The sequence below is a fragment of the Protopterus annectens genome, chromosome 13.part0 (genome assembly GCF_019279795.1).
Source record: "Protopterus annectens isolate FY-2018-M chromosome 13.part0, PAN1.0, whole genome shotgun sequence".
Taxonomy (NCBI): Eukaryota; Metazoa; Chordata; order Ceratodontiformes; family Protopteridae; genus Protopterus; species Protopterus annectens.
Genome location: NC_056747.1, coordinates 476,868,298 through 476,888,527, shown reverse-complemented (window position 1 = coordinate 476,888,527; position 20,230 = coordinate 476,868,298).

Sequence of the window (20,230 nt, the reverse complement as noted above, 5' to 3'; positions counted from 1 at the left end):
CAGTACATGATAGTACATCTCTTACTTTGGGACCAAAAAGGGAAGATTCATCAACAGGCACATTGACAAAGGAAGATTTAAAGGGGTCCGCAAAATCACACAAACGCATCCAAGCATGCCGTCTCATGATGATGTCTGATGCAGCTGCTCGAGCTGCCCCCTCGATGGTGTGAGACATCAAGCACATTGAGGAGTTCAACATGGATTCCAGGGTAGCTAGCTGACAGGCAACAGTATCACACACCTCCTCAGGCAGTACCCCCGCCAAAGAGTCAGATATTTCTGAAATTAGGTCTCTTTAGAGGTGAGTAAAGTGTGCCAGATAATTCACCGACAGAATGGCAAAGATCACTGAAGCACAGGCCCACTTCCCCAGTCTGTCCATAGCCCGAGACTCCCTGTTTGGAGGAAGAACAGTGGAACTATCTTCTGCCAATTCCCGCTTGGTGGCCGCCGCCATGACCATGGAATCAACTACCAGCTGCTTGGACCAATTAGGCTGGTCTTCGGGGGTGGATAAAATTTTATCTGGCCTCCGAGGGACAGGTTCTATGTTGTCCGGGGTCTTCCAGCCATGCTGCACAATAAGTTTAACAAGCTGATCCGCAGGTGGGGTCACCCAGGAAGTAGATGGCCGAGCACGGAAGGCCTGCAAGAACACTGATTCCTCCGAAGAAGGATTGGAGGGCTTCCATTCTCCCCTCTGCTTGAGGATCTCGAGAATGTATCCAAATGAGACGTCTTCTGGGGGAGACCCTTCTCCGTCATCACAATCGGTGTCTTTGGTGATGGATTCCTCAGGGAAATCAAGATATTTTCTCTTGCACAGTTTCTTCCAGGGTGGCTCCCCAGTGGGATCTTCTGAGGAGGACTCCAGAGAAAGGGTTCCCTTCAAGGGAAGGTCTTGTGGCTTCTGTGCTCAGAATCCCAGAATAGGGGGTTGGGACAGCTGCATGCTAGAGAGGGGTTCTGGTGTCGATGCCAATGGTGCCAACTGCGAGCCTGTTGAGACAAGGACCCTCTCCATCACCTGGAAAGCAGGCCTGCCCTAGGAGGGATGGGAGCTCAGAACCAAGAAGGACAACCTCGGAACCAGAGTCACACCCCGCCCTGAGGAGCCCGCCTCCAGGTGAAGAGCTCCAAGAGAACCGGTAGTTGCCAGGGGACCAGTGGCTGTAGATGATGCCACTGAAAAAATAGCCGCCGAACTAGGACCGACAGTGCCAACAGCCCAATCACTGCTCCGAGAGTGTGCCAGTTCCAACAGTGCCATTGCATCAAGAGTAATTGGTGCCGACAGGGAACACTCCGCTGTCAGAGCAGAGATAAAATGCACTGAGATGGCCATCGGCACAGAAGTCTCCTGGACCTGAGAGTAGAGAGAGCCGGAGGAGAATATACAGGTGAATATGCCGTGAGAGCTTCCGTTCCTAAAGGGAAGGAAGACCTAGCAGGAGTGGGTAATCCTCTAGCTGCCAAAAGCTGGTCCAAAACCCTCACTACATCTTGTTCTGAAAGACTCCTTGTGGATCTGAATGAAACTGCCAAAGGAGATTCAGGTCTCTCAAGAAATGGACTAAACTGGTGTCCCAAAATGGGGCCATAAGAGGGAGAATATCTGATTCTGGGAAGGTGTTCAACCTTCGGAACTGATGGTGTCAGTGTCAGTGGAGCTGTATAAGACATCGGCACTGTGGCCAGGGATGGTGCCAATGCAGGTACAGTAGTCAGAGCCTGTGCCAAAACCAAGGTCGGCATTGAGGGGGATGGTGCCGAAGCTGGTACAGTGGTTGGAGTCAGAATTAAGGGTGGCACCGAGGGAGAAGACATGGAGCCTGGTGCCGAAGTAGTCTGCACCGAAGGTGCAGGAGAAGCTCAATGTCAACTCGATTCCAAGGAGGATGGAGATGTCAGAACCAAGTGACTCCATTTCTCTTTATGCTTCTTCATATCCTTATGGTTAGGAGGTGGTGAGACCTCTATCCCAGACAGAGCCTCTGAGAAGGGTGTTTTCATCATACCCTTTAGAATAAGCTTGTTCTTACTCTCAGCCAATGTACAGTCGCTGTAGCTCGAACAAATATCACAAGATACACTGATGTGGTCAACACCCAAACAATAAACACACTGGGCGTGACCATCTGAGTTGGGCATCTAACACCCGCACTTATCACATTGCTTAAAACCTAGTTTTACTTTATTAGACATTATGGAAAACTAGACTAAGTCCTAAACTACAACTGAATCAACCAAAAACAACAAGGTTATAGAAGAGGAGTTTTTTTTTTTTTTTTTTTGAACAGATATAAAAAAGGAGGCGTACCAACAATGGTACTAAGAAATACCACAAAATGGTAGGAAAGGGAGGGACAGAACCAATGATGGTATGAAAAGAGCTACTGAGGGTAGGTTTTAGAGAGAAAGTATATAAATTTAAAGACGAAAAGAATCTTTAGGAAAAACTGACTAGGTGAAGGTAATTATAAAGATAATTCACAAAAACACTACACTTAGCTTGAGAGAAGGCTTGACACATCTGACGAGGAACACGGCAAACGAGATCTGGAGAAACTATGAAAGGGACATTGTGGGTAGGTCTTAGCTGAGAGTTTTTGGCTGGTGTGATCTTGGTAATGGCCATGTCAGTTCCGAGGATGGAACTGAAGTCCTAACAATAAGGAATGAATAAAGATTTACAACATCAGATGTTTATTTAAGTTTAAGTTACAAAGCCTCATTTCTGACGTGTTTGTGTGTAATAAAGTTGCTTGAACAAAACCCACAAATGTTTGTTTGTTTTATCCTGACCAGACGTGCGACAGGATACAATAATGCATTTTTGGCATTTACCTTCACTCCATTATTTTGGCACCATTTATTTATTTGGAAATTACCTTCCTTCAGGGTGGCTCAGTCATTTGAGGATTCAAAAACTGCTCCAAGCTTGTTTTCATCTGCAAACCTAGTAGATGCCAAACAGGATAGGTCCCAGCACAGGACCCTGGGGGACTCCACTGACTGGTCTGTTTGTGGAGGTAACTTCCCCTATTTTGATTATCTGCATCCTGTCTGTCAGCCAGTTGGCAATCCAGTGGGTGACATAGAGGTTTACTCCTAGTTTATTTAGCTTTTCTATTATGCCTGCGTGGGGAATTGCGTCAAAAGCTTTGGCCAGGTCAAGTTATGCAGTGTGTACCATTTTGCCTTCATCCATTGCTTTGGTGACCTTATAAACAAAAAATCCACCAGGTTGATTAAGCATGATCCACCCTTGATGAATCCAAACTGAGATGAGTCCAGTATTTGTAGGTTCCCTGCATTCTGATTGTTTAGTTCCAAGATTAGTATTTCCATGGCTTTGCCTATGGGGCTGGTCACATATGGGTCTTTTATTGCCTGGATCTGTGGAAGGTCTTCCCTTATGCAGGGGAATTACAGTAACTGTTCTCCATTTGCTTGATACTAAAACCTGTACGGCGGCTGAGACTGAATATCTTTGTTAGGGGTGTGGCTAAATTGTGTTTCATAATGTTTAAGATGCATCCACGGATATTGTCAAGATCCGACAATGCAATATTTTTAGCTTTTGCTAGCACTTGCTTGGTCTTGTGTGACAGCTAGAAGCAAGGCAGTTTCAGGTATATCTTGAGGAAAAGATGGAGGGGAGAGAGGGGTAAGATTAGAGCTAAATTTGTTGGGCAGTTGTTTCACTCGGTTTTCAGCCCCAGCATAGGTAACATCATTCACAATCAGCTCAGCACATTGTTGCATTGTGCTTTTGAGATTACAAACATAACTAAAAATAACTTGTGGTTGTTTTGACTTGGGTACCTAATTTAGCCTCAGACTTGACTTTGGTGAATTTTATTAAGCCCATATTTGTTTGTTTATTTCAGTGGCAAGAGCTCTAACATTCTGTGATTACTCTTCTTACTTTTGGTCAAAATAATTTTCTTTTTATTATAGCTTGTTGATATTTTGGTTCTACCATGTGGGTTTTTTTCTGGACTTTGCCCTCCACTTGTTCCTACAGGGTACAAATGCATCTATGCAACTGTTTACATGCTGGTATAGTGTGGTGGGTTATATTTCTATGTATTCAGTAAAGTTAACTAGGTTTTGGTGGGGATCTGAAGCTTGCCAATGTAACACTTAGGAGTATGTAATTTCTCTTAAAGAAATTTCTAAAAGTACCTTGACTGGAAGGGATCTCTGATTTCAGTCTTATTTTGAAGGAGACTGCTTTCCGGTCAGACCTAACAATAGATAGATGTTGTGGTTTTCTTGGGTCATAGGAGTTCTATAGATAGCTAACATATGGTACGGGATTGTTCTGATGGTTATTTGGACATGAAGAAGCTCTAGTACATCATGCTGCTTTACCAGCCTTGATGTGAGTCACTTTTGGATGTACACTGAGACACCTCCACTTTTTCCCTCCCCTGCACAATAGCTGTTCTTAGCATGTGGAAGGTGTTATAGCCTTGCACATCTGGAGTGCTCTCCCAAAATTAAACCATGATTCAGTCTCTTCAAAGATGTCAGTTTCCTCCAGGATGAGAAAGGGGTGTAGAGTGCAGAGTTTCTTGTTTAGGTTCAATATCACCTCCATATTTAAATTTGCTTGTTTTGTTATGTTAGTAGGTATATCAGGGTGGCATTACCTAAAAAAGGTTAATAACCAAAAAACTTGAGTACCAGAAACATGAAGACATAGAACATGCAGCTCCAAAAATAAAAGTAGAATCAAAGCTTTAAAAGAAGCACTTTCAGTCTCCTAATACATGCTTTGAATAATGTATTTGAAAAAGCTGTGATGGATGAAATTTATGCTTTGGAGATGCACTCCAACACCGTTTTTACAACCTTTTGAAACAAAAAAGGGATGTTATGTATGATCTTTTACATGATAACTCCCTAAGAATTATGAAACCTGATAAAGGGGGTGGTATGGTATTAATTGATTCTTATAATTATTCCAGTATTATTTGATTCTTATAATTATTCCAGTGCATCACTAAATTTGCACAATACCGGAACCTACATTCTTGTTTCTAAGAATCAAGTTAACACTGCTTACCATCATATAGATTTGAGGTTGGAAAATCTTTTAATGAATAGAGATTTGATTCTGGAAGTATTTAGCTTTTAAAAGATTTCTAAACCTACCATACCACCCATCTTTGGCATTCCAAAAGTTCATAAAGATGTAATTACTTCACCATTTTGTCCCATTGTGACATCACAAGGTTCCAAAACTTATTCCTTGGCTATTTTGATTGATATATGGCTTAAACAATTTTTGTGAAGATGCCACATTTAGTTTAGAATTCTTTGGACTTTTTGGGATGCTTACAGGGTACTTTATGGAATAATCACATTAAAGTTCTTACTATAGATATTGTTGGTCTTTTTACTTCCATCCCTTATGAGGAGGGTTTAGTTTTATTTCCTGAATGCTTACTTGATGATTTTTTTTTATCCCATAAGATTAATATAGTTATGGATCTGATTTCCTTGGTTTTACATAATAACAATGTGTCTGAGGATGAATTATTTAAACAAATCAAAAGGGTAGCGATAGGTGTGGTCTATGCCTACCTAGTATTCATGGTTTGGGAAAAACAATTTGTTTCTAACTGTGGTTTCTCTATGAATAGTAAGTTGTATTTGTGTTTTTGGGACAATATTTTTATTCTTTGGGAAGGTTATGATAATGAGGTTGAGAGTTTTTTTTACACTATTTAAATGAGACTGTGGATTTTTTTTTATTTACTTCATATTTAAGCAACAATAATATGAACTATTTGGACACCTTGATTACATGCACTAGGAATGGTTTTAAGTTACAGATGTTTAGAAAACTTTTAGTTATGTACTCACCATAACTTCAGATGTTTGGGATCCATCTCGCCTACATTCTGAATGATGGGTTCCGATCCCTCGCCCGCTCCTGCACGCTATGCCAAAGCGAAGTCTCTTATTGGCTGAGCTTACTATATCCCAGGATGCACCACTGCCAGTCCCCAGATCTAGTTTGTCCGCATACATGCACACATGCATACCCTGCTTATATAACATCGTCAGATGAAACAAGATAAAAACAGTGGAGCTCAAAACCGTTCAATCTCTTCTGATCTGCAAGGCAGGGAAGGCGGGTGGGTATCAGGAATGTAGGCGAGATGGATCCCAAACATCTGAAGTTATGGTGAGTACATAACTAAAAGATGTTATGTGATCCTATCTACATTCTGAATGATGGGACAGCGTCCCTAGCACCTGAATCCTGGGTGGCTCACTGGAAAACACTCCTGAGTACCGTGGAACCAAATGATGCTCGTCCTTTAGATGCCACATCCAATTTGTAGTGGGAAATGAAAGTGTGCGGGTTGGACCAAGTAGCCGCAGCACAAATTTCCGATATAGCGAGCTTGGAATGAAAGGCTATAGAAGTAGCCATAGCTCTGGTAGAATGAGCTTTGATAGATGATGTAAGATGTTTATTCGAAGAAGAATAGGCCTGAGTTATGCAATCTCTGATCCATTTTGAGATTGTAGCCTTTGTGATGGTTTGGCCCAATTTATTATCTGAGAAGGACACAAACAACTGGTCTGACTTACGAAGTTGCTGAGTCCTGTCTAAATAGAAGCGTAATTGCCTGTGAACATCCAATTTATGGAGAGTGTATTCTGCTTCATTAGAGAATTTTGGAAAGAAAACTGGTAGTTCTAGAGATTGTTGAAGACAGAAACTAGAGCAGACCTTTGGGACAAAGGATGGATTAGGCCTGAGTGATACTCTATCTTTGTGGAAAATCAAATACGGTGGTTTAATAGACAGGGCTTGAAGCTCTGAGACTCTTCTTGAAGTAATAGCCACTAAGAATGCCGTTTTCCAAGACAGATATTTTAATTGCATGTAGCAGCCGGTTCAAAGGGGAGATGTTAATAGCACCAAATCAAGATCCCACGGAGGTGCAGGATGAAAAACTGGTGGTCTTAACAGACTCGCACCTTTAATGAATGTTTTGCATAGTCTGCTGCTCATCAAAGGAGGATCCGTGGATTCATGGAATTTAGAGATAGCAGCTAGTTGAACTTTAATAGTTGAGACAGAAGATCCCTGATTAAACAGGGATGTTAAAATTTCAAAACCTCTGGGACAGGAGCAGTGATAGGGTCTAAGCCCTTGAGTTGAGCCCAGATAGCAAACCTCTTCCACTTACTGAGGTACAATTTGTTAGTGGTGGGTTTGTGGGCCGAATATAAAATGTGAACAACTTCCGGGTCTAGTGTGTGACTTCTAACTAAGGTTGGAAGTGGAGGAGCCAAGCTGTCAATTTCAGAGATTGAAGGGACTGATGCCAATGTCCCGACTGATGGATTAGCAAATCCGGGATCAGGTCTAAGGTCCACGGATCGTCCACTGCATGCTTTTCAGGTAAGGAAACCATATCTGACGAGGCCAGTATGGGGCAATCAGAATCATTGAAGACCCTAGTTGAGAAGCTTTTGAATAACTTTGGGAAGGAGTGGAATTGGAGGAAAGGCATAAAGTAGCCCTGTTGGCCAAGGTTGTGCTAGAGCATCCATGGCTGGTACTTCCTGATGTGGAATCAAGGAGAAGAACCTTTGGCACTTGGTGTTTTGTGGAGTTGCAAATGGTGTGCAACGGCGTCCCCATCTCTTGAAAACCTGGGCTGCTACTGCGGTTTAGAGACCATTCGTGAGGAGAGAGAATTGTCCTGCTTAATTTGTCCGCCAATACATTTGACTTTCCGGGATGTGGGTCGCTACCAAGAAGCGGTTGGTAGCTACAGCCCATTCCCACACTCTCATGGCCTCTCTGCAAAGGGGATACGATCTGGTCCCTCCTTGTTTGTTCAGATACCAAACCACCGACATGTTGTCTGTGTGGATGGCGATGATGCCCTGAGGAAGAAACTTGTGTAAGGCCTGTAGGGATAGAAGTACAGCCCTCATCTCCAACACGTTGATGTGGAGAAGAGCCGTCCGGAAGCCAGGAGCCCTGAACTAGCCTGCCCAGACAATGCCCCCACCCTATCTGGGAGGCATCTGTCGTCAGGGTAACCACTGGAGGGAGAACAAAGGGTTTTCCCTGATCCAAGTTGGATGTTTGAAGCCACCAGCGAAGGTCCCTTTGCATATTTCCGTAATCATGATGTGATGATTGAGGGAAGATCCTGAAAGGACCATTGAGTTGACAAGAGCCACTGAAGAATCCTCATGTGTAACCTTGCTAGAGGAACTAAAAGTACCGTGGCAGACATTGAGCCTAGAACCTGTAGGACCATCCTGGCTGGGGCTTTGGATCTCGAGATCAGAGCTTGAACTTGGCCCTGTAAAGTTCGGATCCTTCGGCAGGAAGAAAGACGCATCAATCTTGAGTCTATCTCTGCTCCTATAAACTTTATGCGCTGAGAGGGCAGCAAGACAGACTTTGACCAATTGAATGTAATCCCTAGGGAAACACCCAGGAGATGGTGGCTTTGAGGTTGTCCATTAGTAGATGCCTGGTGGTGGCAGTCAGGAGCCAGTCGTCGAGATAGGGAAACACTTGGAATCCAAGACTCCTCAGGTGAGCCGTCACTACTGCCAAACACTTGGTGAACACCCTGGGGCTGTGGTGAGACCAAAGGGCAGCGCACAAAATTGGTAATGACTGACTCCCAGGCTGAAGCGCAGATACCTTCTGGACGCCTGATGTATCGGTATGTGATAATAGGCGTCCTTGAGGTCTATGGAGCACATCCAAACATTCTTCTCCAACAACGGGAGAATGGATTGCAACGTGACCATTCGGAATTTGGATTTCGTGACGGATTGGTTCAGTCTGCTGAGATCCAATATTGGTCTCAGGTCCCCTGTCTTTTGGCACTAAAAGAACCTGGAGTAATTTCCTGATCCGATCTGGTCTGTGGGGACCGGTTGGATGACTCCTTTCTAGCAGCTTTAAAGCTTCTGCGGCTGCTATTTCCCTTTGACTGGGTGGTGGGTCCGGGATTCTCTTGGACGGAGGGGGTGAGTATTTGAATGGGATGGTGTAACCTCCGGCAATTATCCGAAGCACCCATCTGTCCTGAGTGATTGACTCCCAGGCTTTTAGGTGCTTGGCAACGACACCCGACTGGCTCCGAGCAGCACAGCCGGGCAATCCCTCATGTCGTGGGGGAGGCTGAAGAGCCACGAAAGGACGCGCGGGCCCCAGAATTGCGGGCCTCCCTGCCGCCTCTGGGACGGCGTCCCCCTGAAAAATTTCCCGCCCTCTGCCTCTGGGCGGGAATCTTCCTGCTGTTGGGAGAAAAAGATTTTGGAACCACATTTTCCCCTCCTTTGGCCTTGGGGTAAGGCCGAAGGGAGTGGAATAACGGCAGATAACGTTTTCCCTCTTGCTCACAGCGGGTAAGGGTGTCTTTCACCTTGGGTCCAAACAATGAGGACCCATCAAAGGGAAGGAAGACTTGAAGGCCTCCGAACTGACACAAGCGGAGCCAGGCTTGTCTCGTAGAGCCACGCCTGTGCTCAAGCTCTACCGCCCCTTCGGCCGCATAGGAAATGAGCCTCATGGACGAGTTAGCAATTGACAAGGATAGCCAACTGAGAACTAACGGACTGGGCTAGCTGCTCAGGTAGGTTACCCGAGAGGAATCTGACAACTCCTTGACCAGATCCCTCTGAAGCCTGGTAAAATGTGCCAAATAATTCAGAGACCTTAAGGTAAAGGCCGCTGAAGTCAGGATGTGCTTCCTGCACCTATCCATACTCCTAGACTCCTTATTAGGAGGATGGATGGACGTTGAAGCCTCTGCCACGTCCTGTTGTGTAGCAGATGCCACCACCATGGCATCTACAGCCACGCCTTTAGTAAGGAACTCCTTCTCGGGGAGCAGATAAAAATTTGTTTGGACGAAGGGACTGGTTCCACGGTATCTGGATCTTCGATCGACAAACTAAATCCAGAAGCTCGTCGGAGACACCCAGGAGGCGGAGGGCTGAGCCCCAAAGGCCTTGAGGAGCACTGATTCGTCAGCAGAGGGGTTTGGATATCCAGCCCTCGTTGTTTGAGGATCTCTAAGATGTCTGCAAATGAGACATCATCCGAGGGGACCCCTCCGCATCATCCATATCAGTGTCGATGTGTAATAGACGGGGGAGTCCACGTGCTTCCTCTTGCGATCTCTTCCTTGGGGTTCCTCTGAAGACAACTCGAAGAACCCTCAGGAGGAGGGAACCCCACTGGGGTAACCTCAGGCCTCGGGCTCCGCTGGCTACGGACAGGGAACTGCCAAAGACCCAGTCTCCACGCCCAGGGAAGGTGCTGGTAAAACCGAGAGATGGCGAAGAGGATTTGGCCAGCACTCCTCATGGCCCTGAAAGCCGGACCCCAGAATCCTGGGAGTGTCCGGTCTCCGAGCCATGATAGTAGACGGAAGTCCCCAGCCGGGCACCGAGAGGGAGGCTCGGAACCAAAGCACAGGTCCCAAACATCACCCTCGGGTCCAACCGAAGAAGTCCAAACTCGGACCCGAGGCCCGGGTTGGAGTAAGGGTCGGAGCCGACCCTGAGATCTCCACCGGCTCCAAGAGCACCTGCTCAGAGCCCGAAGCAGTCGGAGGAGGAATGGCAATGGGTGGGTCATGGTCATCGGTTCCGAAGCCAACTGGGTCGGAACGAAACAAATTTTGGAAGACTGGGGACTGGAACAGTCTTTGGAGCACCCTGTCTATATCAGAATCCGACATTCTCAAGACCGAGAGGAAACAGAACGGGTTCGAGAAGACCTCCCTCGGCCCCAAGGGACTAGGGGACTCGATGAGAATCGGCGCCAAGTGAACACACACCAGATTCCATCGGTGCGAGGTAGACTTCGCCGAGGAGGAAGTGTCTGAGGAGCGATTTTTCGCCCTCCGCGCGACCCTTGGCCGGCGAGAGCAGTGGAGCCGACGAAGGTGACCCGCCTCTCGATGCCCCAGCCATTGGCTCCGAAGCCCGAGGAGTCGATACTGGAGGCATCGAGGCAGACCGTTCCTCCCTCGGCCGGTCTCTTGAGCCGAAGGAGAGGCCTGCCTAGGTCTCTTGGCAGTCGGATCCGACGGACTGGTCGGAACCGAAGCCCTTTTCTTTTTAGCAGGAGCCGGAGAGGAAGACAAGGCTTCTTCAAAAGAGGGTTTAATTAGCCCCTTGAGAATCAATTTATTTTTCCTCTCCTGGAGGACCCTTGAGGAAAAGCGTGACATACGCTGCATGACTCCTGCAAGTGCTTTGCCCCTAAACAATATACACAAAGTAAATGGTCATCAGTAACAGACATCTTAAAAGCACATTTAGAACATTTTTTAAAGCCGAAGGCCTAGGGGTTTGAGACATGATGTTAAACAACTTCTGACAGGAAATTTAACAACTATAGATTCGCTTGCAACAAAAACCAAGGCTTACAGTAATAGTGTAAAACACAACCTTAGCTGTAATGACCGGAACTTTAAACCACTAAAAGCTTAAAGTTTACAAAGGTTGACCGAAAGGCCCTGGATTGTAAACAAACTCAACCCAATCACACACAATAAATTTCACAACTCAAACGTACACAAAGGCAGCGATAGCCGTTAAAACAGCTTTTGTGATATAAAAGAGCAAAAAACTGACAGAAAAAGTAGTTAATAAAAGCTACTCAGCCCAGCCAGCTCGAGACCACGAGGGAAGCGAGATCTGGGGACTGGCAGTGGTGCATCCTGGGATATAGTAAGCTCAGCCAATAAGAGACTTCGCTCTTTGGCATAAAATGAGTCGGAGCCGAGGGATCGGCTCCGAACCCATCATTCAGAATGTAGGCGAGATAGGATCACATAACATCCTACTTTTAGTAATTCATACTTGTATTTTTTAAATTCCCACCCTCTTTTTCAAAAAAAAGAACTTGGTGAAGTGCCGATGTGTAAGAGCAGCCAGAATGACTGAGTTCAAAGATGTTGAATTAGAGAAGATTACTAATATGTTTTTGGTCAGGGGTTACCCTGAAAATTGGCGCAAGATATCAGTAATGAAGTTTTGAAAGGATGGGGGGGGTTAAATATAAACCTTGTTGGGGGATGGATTGACAGACATCCTGGACAACACAAATACAAACCTTGATGGGTGCTTTGAATGTGCCATGATGGCACAATACAACACTGGCACAAGAGATGTTAGAAATACTGCTAGAAATTGGAATATTTTTATAGAACCAGTTCCAAAATATTTAAAGTATTGGGTAGTGAACCAAATTTTATTTACAAGACTGCAAGTAATCTTAAAAATATTATGGAAAATGCACAAGGTAGATTTTCTGATTATACTATTAATTCTAATAAAGGGGGCATGTTTAGGTGTGGGCATTGTAATCAATGTACCTACATGTATGCAAGAGGAACCCTGATTTTAGACAATGCAATGAATTCAATATTACATTTACGGAAATAAAATTGTCCAAGCAAAGGTGCAGTGTACATTGCTAAATGTTTAAGATGTCCCAGTTTTTATACTGGTAAGACTGAGAGATGTCTTAGTAAATGAATATATGAACATGTATATGATATTAAGAACAATAATTGCAAAGAAAGAGTAGTGAACTATATTAAAAAATGTAGAGTGCTAATAGCTATGACACAGGAGACACACTTGGAAAGAACTGAACATGTAAATTTGATAAAGAAAAGTTTTCAGGATGTTTATTCAGCAGAACATCTGTGGCAAAGAAAAGAGGAGTACTTATATTAATTACAAGAACAGCTCCAATAGTGATAGAAGAGGGAAAAAAGATAATAATGGAAGATATATAGTACAAAGGGGCTACTGGCAAGGGAGGATAACTACACAGGCATGCATTGAAATTCCACCTTAAACTGCTATAATGGAGCTTAAAAATTTTGGGAGAAATAATCAGCTTTTGGCAATGAATATTACTTGTAGGTGGAGACGGGAATTTAGTTTGCAACAGTGAAGATGTGTCTGGGGGACCTAAAAGGTAAAATATAACAAAGGAGGGTGGATTTTTGAAGAAATTTATGAAAATGTTTGGCATGGAAGATGTGCATTCAGTACTAGGAGTTCAGAGTGAATTTACATATTATTCTCCAAGATACAAAAACTGGGCTAGGCTAGATAGAATTTATATCTCTCAGGAACATGTGCATTTAATTGAAGGTTTTGAAATGCACCCAATAACTATTTCAGATCATGCACCAATAATAACTAAAATAAAAATGCAAGGTAATGAAATAAAAATGAGACACTGGCACTTTCTCACCTATTGGATGAAAAGAAAGGAATTTAAGGAATGGGTTTTGGAATTAATTCCAGAGTTACTAGAGAAGATAGAAATTTCTTCTGAAAATATAGCTAGGCAGTGGGATAAAATTAAAGTGGAGTTTAAAACTAGGGTGGAAATAAAGGAAAGGGAGATATGGTTAAGAAATAAGAATTATTTAGAGGGACTGACAAATGCTAAAGTATTGCAAATTAGGGGGGATCTCTCAAAACAGGAAAAGGAGCAACTGCAGAATGCTAAACAGAAAATAAGGATTACCTCGATAATATGCACAGGTTTAAAAAGATTGCTGTTAAGCAACTGTTTTTTGATAATAATTCTAGAGCACAAAAACATTTAGCGCAATGACTCAAGCAACAAAAAGTGGAAAGGGCTGTCACCAAGCTTAGGGAGCCAGTAACAAGGAAGATAACAAGAGATCCTGTGGAAGTTTTAGAAATATTTAGGAAATTTTATGAAAGTTTGTATAAAGCAGAGAAATATGGAAATCAAGAAAAGGTATAAATGGAAATGTTTATGGAAGAATTAAATATGCCAAGGTTAGAGGTAGATGAGGCTTAATTACTAACAGGATAGGAATAGATGAGATAAAAATGGCTATGTACAACATATCTACAGGAAAGTCCCAAGAGATAGACGGTATTCCTGTGTAAGTTTGGAAGCTAGGAAGGAAAAATGATATAGATCTGGAAGGTTTTGTTTAACAGTATTTTAAGGGGAGAAGTACTGGCACCCTGGAAGAAAGTGGTGGTAACAGTAATACCTAAAGAGGGTAAAGATCCATTGGATCCAGCTTCATACAGGCCCATTTCAATACTAAATCATGATTATAAAGTGTTTATGTCTATAATGGCTAAAAGAATGGCAAAAGTGATACCAAAATTGACAGATACAGATCAGTGTGGTTTTGTGGAGGGGAGGGAAACACTTGACAATATTAACAGAACATTGATAATCTAGAGGGAAGCAGAATGTAAGAAAACATCACTGTTATTGGTGGGTCTTGATGCAGAGAAAGCATTTGACAGAGTAGACTGGGACTTCATGAGCAGGACAATGGAAGCATTTGCTTTCCCTGATACAATTATACGATTGATTAGAAGTATATATGAGGGATCAGAGGCGAAAATTGAAGTTGGTGGTGTAGATCAGAGACTGTGTTGTGACTTTAAGAAGCATTTCAAAGTGAGGGCACGTGTGTATAAATAGAGAGCACGTGCAGGCAGCAGTGCCATTTTGAGTGAACAGCCAGAGTGTTAACATGTATGAGTATGGTAGTCAGTCTGTTTATAGGTTATTTAAGTTTAAGTTACTAAGCTTCAATCCTGATGTATTTGTATGTAATAAAGCTGCTTGATCCAAACACACAACAGTTCATCTGTTTTATTCTGACCGGATGAGCGACATGGTGTCAGAAGCAGCATGTCTGAATGACATGGTATAGGAGTGACATGGCTGAACAACATGGTGCCGAAACCCAGTCTGTCTGAGCAACAAGAAAACAGACTCCTTGTCCTAACCTGCTCAAATGATTGAAAATGGTCAGAAATGAATTTCAGGTAATTAAAACGCTCATAAATGATTTATTTCATAAAGAAAACAATACAAAGCATTTGCAAAGCACAAAACATATTATTAATTAAACAAAAAGCACAAAATGCATTACTGATTAAACGAAATGTTCAAAACCATGATATTTGATAAAGTTTTTCAAAATACTTATCAGAGCATTCAGAACTACTTCCGATTTGCATAACAAGCATGTTAAAAGTAAAACAAGCATAAGAAAAATATAACGAGCATGACAGAAGTCAAACGAGTATAACAAGTACAATAAAAGGGCAAAATGAGCACAGGAAAGGCAAGCAATTGCATTTTTAGTAAACGACCACATTTTCGGATAAGAGCTACTATTTCACATTGACTAAAGCTATTCTAAGTATAACGACAGTTGTTTGAAGTATGAAGTATCTCAGATGTGCAAAGTGTTTGCAGTGTATGCTTTAGTATATTACATTTCAAAGAATTTACTGTGTGCAAAGTACAGACATTTCACAAAGTGCAGTCAAAATACAGTCATTTTGAGAAGTTTCTTGTGCTGTGTCGTTATTTTGCAATGTGCAGTCATTTCAAAGTGTTTCTTACACTGTACAGTTATTTTGCAAACTACAGTAATTTCAAGAAGTTTCTTGTGCTGTGTGCAGTTCATTCATGAAGTGCAGTCACTTCGAAGTGTTTCTTACACTGATAAGGGTGGTTTTGCAAAGTACGGTGATTTCAGTGTCCCTGTGCTAGGTAGACTAATTTCACAAAGTGCAGTTATTTTGAAGAGTCTATTGTGCTACTGAGTGTAATTACAAGTTTCTGGCATAAAATTTCTGATGCAAGTGTGTTTGTTTGTACATAACTCTAAGAGTCTTTATTACTGTGTGTTGGCATGGCACAGGCATTTTGCACACCCAGTCCACTTGTGTTTGATCATAATACTGTAGGGAATTGGACAGTATTTGAGCAGGAATATGATATTTCATACAAGCAGCTTTTCCTGACAAAGACGCATGTATGAGGGCATTTATTCTGCTTAATCTAGTGGGGGGGGGGGTCAGAAGCCATTGAAAGAGAGTGTTCATTTGTGTATGCCCCAGCAGTATATGGAAGAGAAGGGGAAAACCATCATATTGTTGTACAAGCTGAATCAAGGGAGGACCCAAAACATATATTTAGAGAAATGTGTGACCCCCAGACAAATGTTACATTGGAGATGCACTTATTTTATAAAAGAGACCAAAAACCAGCAGCTTATATTACTGACTTGAGAAACAATGCTAAAACATGTAGATTTGGTGATTTGAAAGATGAGCTGATAAAGGACAAGCTTGTGTGTGGTGTTAGTAATACTGCAGTGAGAAAGATTTTGCTTCGAGACAGTGATTTAATGTTGAGCAAAGCCATAGAGATTTGTCAAATACACGAGCTTACAGAAAGGCACACAATCATGCTTGTAAGTGATAAGAGCATGGTTTAAGCAGCCTCAAGAGGAAATGTAGACAGAGTGCAGCATGTGGTTAGCAGAAACAGGCCTAAGCACATGGTAGCTGCAGCCCCTGCGGGATTTCCAGGGTCAGCCCGTACCTTTCCAGCAAGTTTTAGGACTAGCTCAGTAAAACAAACATGCTCAGTGCAGCATAAGGGTGAGTCAGCAAAACTCAAGTCAAGTCTCATTATTAATTGTTGTAATTGTGGTGGCAATCACGAGTCCAAAAGAGAAAAGTGCTTAGCATTTGGTCAGAATGCCACAAGTGTAAAAAATGGAACCACTTTCAAAAGCTTTGTAAATCAAGCAATCAAGCCTCATTCATTTATTAAGAAAGGTCACTCAGAAAAGCAAGTTGATCATATAGAAAGCTACAATTCTACTTTCTATGTAGATGGTGTGTCAGTGGTTGGTAAAAAGGTTAATGCAGTAGATCTGTGGCAAAAAAGATTAAGTGTTTTGTACTGCCCTGATACATGGACACTGGTTCAAAGTGCAATGTTGTGTCAGCAGAAACATTTGCTAGAGTAAGAGCTGGTGAACAACTTAATTTGGCCATTTGTGCGAAGCCTGTTGCTTATGGAGGTGAAGAGATTCAAACCGAAGGCTCAGTAGTGTTTTCATGCTATTCATCTGGGAACAGTTACAGCTTGCAATTTTATGCAGTCAAAAGACCTGTACAGTCATTATTAGGTCTCAGAGACGGTTTAAAACTGAAACTGCTTTCTTTTACCAAAGAAGTCCATCACGTAAGCACATGTCCTAGTTCCATTTTCACTGATGCTATTTTCACAGAGAATGCTGATATTTTCGAAGACAAGCTATGTAAATTTCCAGCTGAGTACTCCATGAAATTAGACCCAGATGTCAGTCCAGTGGTCAGACCAGTAGAAGAGTTCCAACAGCTATGCAGGACAGAGTCAAAGTCCAGTTAGATAAAATAGTGCAGCAAGATGTAATTTGTCCAGTTACAGAACCTACCAAGGGTGTCTTCCATGGTGGTTGCTCATAAGAAAGACTCGGATAAAATCAGAATATGTATTGACCCAAGAGACTTAAACAAAGCATTGAAGAGACCCCACCATCCTGTGAGTACAGTCGAAGAAGTTGCTACCCTCATGCCAAATGCCACTGTTTTTTCTGTCTTAGATGCGAACAGTTCATTCTGGCAAGTTATGCTTGATGGCAAATTTTCACTACTAACTACATTCGGTATGCCATTTTGTAGATACAGATTTCTCAGAATGCCTTTTGGAATAAATTTTGTCAGTGAAGTCTTTCAGCATACAACGGAGAAAATTTTTTCAGGCTATCCGTGTGCTATAACAGTGGATGATTTACTAGATGGAGGCAATGGTGACACAGATCAGGACAGTAACCTTAGGAAAATTCTGTAAAGAGCATGTGAAATTATACTAAAGCTCAATCCTTGAAATGTAAATTCAGGCTACCAAAAGTTCTTATGTCGGTCATTTATTTACCTGTTTAGGCTTAAGACTAGATCCTTCCAAACAGCCATTCTTGAGATACCAGCTCTATACAGTGTCCAAGCCTTATAGCGTTTTCTTGGTATGGTTAACTATTTGGGCACGTTTATACCAGACTTCAGTGAATTATCAGTGCCCTTAAGAGAGCTGACATGCAAAAATGTTACCTGGTCATGGTTGGAACACCAGAGAGCATTTGATGACCTGAATCAGAAAATTTCCAGTCGATCTATGTTAAGATACTATGATTTCCACAAACCAGTAATTCTTTCCTGTGATGCTTCAAAGTTTGGTCTTGGTGCAGTTATTCTGCAAGAGGGCAGGCCAGTAGCCTATGCATCTAGAACTCTTACTCAAACTGAGATGCAGTATGTTCAGACTGAGAAGGAACTTTTGGCAATTGTGTTTGCATGTTCAAAGTTTCATGATTATATTTATGGCCGAGCTAGACTGATCATCAACCTCTAGTCACTATTTTAAAGAAGCCTATGCATACAGCTCTAGCAAGACTACAAAGAATGATGTTTAGATTACAAAAGTACAACTTCAAAATGGTCTAAACAAAAGGCAAACTTCTTTATCTAGCTGATACCTTATCCAGATCACCCAGAAATACTACAGAAAATCTTGATGCAGAGAATTTTGACTTCGATGTCATGGAAGTGGGTAATTTCTCTACCACAAGACTTGATGAGCCCAGAAGTCATACAAAGACTGATCCAATTTTGCAAAGGCTCACTCACTTCATCAGTGTTGGATGGCCATCAAAACAATCTTGTGTACCAACAGAAATGCAACCTTATTTTCCTTACAGAGATGAGATGTTGATGGAAGATGGTATCGTTTTCAAAGGTCCTAAAGTTATCGTTCCTACTTCCTTACAATATGAATACATTGAAAGTTTGCATTGTGGCTACACAGGTTTTGAAGCTACCAAAAGAAGGGCGAGAGGACTAGTATTTTGGCCTTCTCTGTCAAAAGATATCAATAAAGAACTGTCATCTTGTTCAGTATGCAATAGTACAAAACTGAATTTTCAAAAAAAGCCACTTCATCTAAACCAGATTCCTGAACTACCTTGGTCAACAGTAGCCACTGACATATTCAAGTGGAATAGTCAGCATTACTTAGTGTTGGCAGACTCTTATTCAGATTGGTTTGAGATTGATCTGCTACCTAACCTAACGTCCAGTACTCGTTACTAAATTGAAATGTCATTTTTCAGTCCATGGTAGTCCACACAAACTTATTTCTGAGAATGGTGCCCAGTTTACCAGTCAGTTATTTCAGAAATTTGCAAAAGAGTGGGACTTTATCCATGTTACCAGTAGTGTTGAGTACCCACAGTCAAATAACCTAGCTGAATGTGCAGTACAAAGTGCAAAGCAATTACTAGAGAGGTCAAAGTGTGACAATACCAATGTTTTCTTGAATTTACTTAATCTCAGAATTATACCCAGTGACAATTTACTTGGCTCACCTGCTCAGAGATGTCTGTCTAGGCAAATCAGAACAACCTTGCCTATAAGTTCCAGTTTGTTGGTGCCTAATGATAAAAACACTAAAGCAATCAAGCCTAACTATTCAAAAGGCGTTCATTCCAGAAGTCTAACTATGATAAAATGAGCAGATTTCTTCATACTTTTAAAGGGGGAGAGATCGTAAAGATGCAAACAGTGAAAGGTTTTGATCCAATTGGTCAAGTGAGAGGTGTACATCCTGAGACAAGATCTTACTTAGTAGAATCTGAGGGTACAGAATACAGAAGTGATTGTAGGCATCTTCTTCTGGTGTCTGAAACAATATCGCAGCATCATATTTTGAGGATGGGTATAATGGTTAATGCGTTAACTACACAGTCACAAGGTACAGGGTTTGATTCTCACCTTTGAGAGGGAAATTGGATAGCTTAAAATGGCCTGAAAGGGCAGCTAACCTAATACTCACCTATGAACTCACCTATACCTATGATACAGACTCTAGATCTCAGAGCAATCCAGACGATGTTCCTGTTGAAGGACATGTTTCAGTAACTATTCCCATTTCTGATGATGTCTTAGATGTCCTTGAAGTTGAACATTCAATAAGGACAGTTCCTGTTGCTAAACCCAGTCGTAATTTTTATGTCACACAATCAGGTCATATTTCCAGACCTAGTGTAAAATACACAACAACCTGGACATGATTGTTTCATTTCTAATTAGTCCTGTATAACTGCATGTCAAAAGATTATTTCTGTACAATTGCATGTCAGTGATTGTTTTCATTATTACTGTGCGTGACTTACTTCTCAAAGAGAGAGGATGTAGAACAGTGTGTGTTGTGACTTTAAGAATCATTTCAAAGTGAGGGCATGTGCATATAAATAGAGAGCATGTGCAGGCA